Source organism: Entelurus aequoreus, linkage group LG04 (assembly GCF_033978785.1).
Source record: "Entelurus aequoreus isolate RoL-2023_Sb linkage group LG04, RoL_Eaeq_v1.1, whole genome shotgun sequence".
Lineage (NCBI taxonomy): Eukaryota > Metazoa > Chordata > Actinopteri > Syngnathiformes > Syngnathidae > Entelurus > Entelurus aequoreus.
Window position 1 is genome coordinate 880,028 of NC_084734.1, and position 1,203 is coordinate 881,230.

The window sequence follows — 1,203 nt, forward strand, 5'->3', positions numbered from 1 at the left end:
TGGCAAGTTTACCTGCAATAAGGCACTTTTGGTAGCCATCCACAAGCTTCTGCTTGTGGATGCGGTATCTATAGGCTCCATTGTAAGCAGACTTTTGATTGCATTTTTGTACTATTTAGAAGGCATTGAAAAATACATCTTGTCGTCATAATGATTGTGAACCACAGGCAAAATTCCAAGAAAAGTGCAGTTCCCCTTTAAGGGGGTCAAATTAAATAAAAAAAAAACATCACTGTAATTTGTCGGTCTATAAACCGCTAGTTTTTTCCACATTTTGAACCCTGTGCTTTATACGATGCAGCGGCTAATTTATGGCCTTTACCGGTGGTCCGTCCCGGAAGAGCAGCAGCACATTCACACGCCCACCCACACTTGACTTTCATTCCCTCGCATGACTTCCTTGCCGCCAAGGCCTTTATATTAGGAACACCACTAAGGCCATTGTGCCCTTTTCCCCACTGTTAAAGGGGAACTGCATTTTATTTTGGTATATTGCCTATCGTTCACAATCCTTACAAGAACACATCTTTTTTGGGGGGGATTGTAATGATGATAAACGCTTGCAAGCCCGCCAAAACAACTTCAAACCCTCCATTTTATATACACGCCTCAAGTGTGTATATATACATGTATACGTACCGGTATATACTGTAGTAACAAACACGTTCATAACAATATGTAATATGTACAATATACACACTGCAAGTATATATATAATGTAGTAACAGACACTTTCATAACAATATGTAATATGTACAATATACACACTGCAAGTATATATATAATGTAGTAACAGACACCTTCATAACAATATGTAATATGTACAATATACACACTGCAAGTATATATATCATGTAGTAACAGACACTTTCATAACAATATGTAATATGTACAATAGACACACTGCAAGTATATATATAATGTAGTAACAGGCACTTTCATAACAATATGTAATATGTACAATATACACACTGCAAGTATATATATAATTTAGTAACAGACACTTTCATAACAATATGTAATATGTACAATATACACACTGCAAGTATATATATAATGTAGTAACAGACACCTTCATAACAATATGTAATATGTACAATATATACACTGCAAGTATATATATATAATGTAGTAACAGACACCTTCATAACAATATGTAATATGTACAATAAACACACTGCAAGTATATATATAATTTAGTAA

The 1,203-nt window shown here is 34.2% G+C and overlaps 1 protein-coding gene and 1 pseudogene across 1 annotated transcript in view; one reads left to right on the forward strand and one right to left on the reverse strand.

Annotated features, from left to right (window-relative positions):
- Positions 1-1,203, forward strand: part of taf7 (TAF7 RNA polymerase II, TATA box binding protein (TBP)-associated factor) — a 139,207-nt gene that overhangs the window by 10,786 nt on the left and 127,218 nt on the right. The gene's annotated exons all lie outside the window — the stretch shown is intronic.
- The window catches only part of LOC133649234 (pinopsin-like), a 9,114-nt pseudogene continuing 8,265 nt past the window's right edge, over positions 355-1,203 (reverse strand).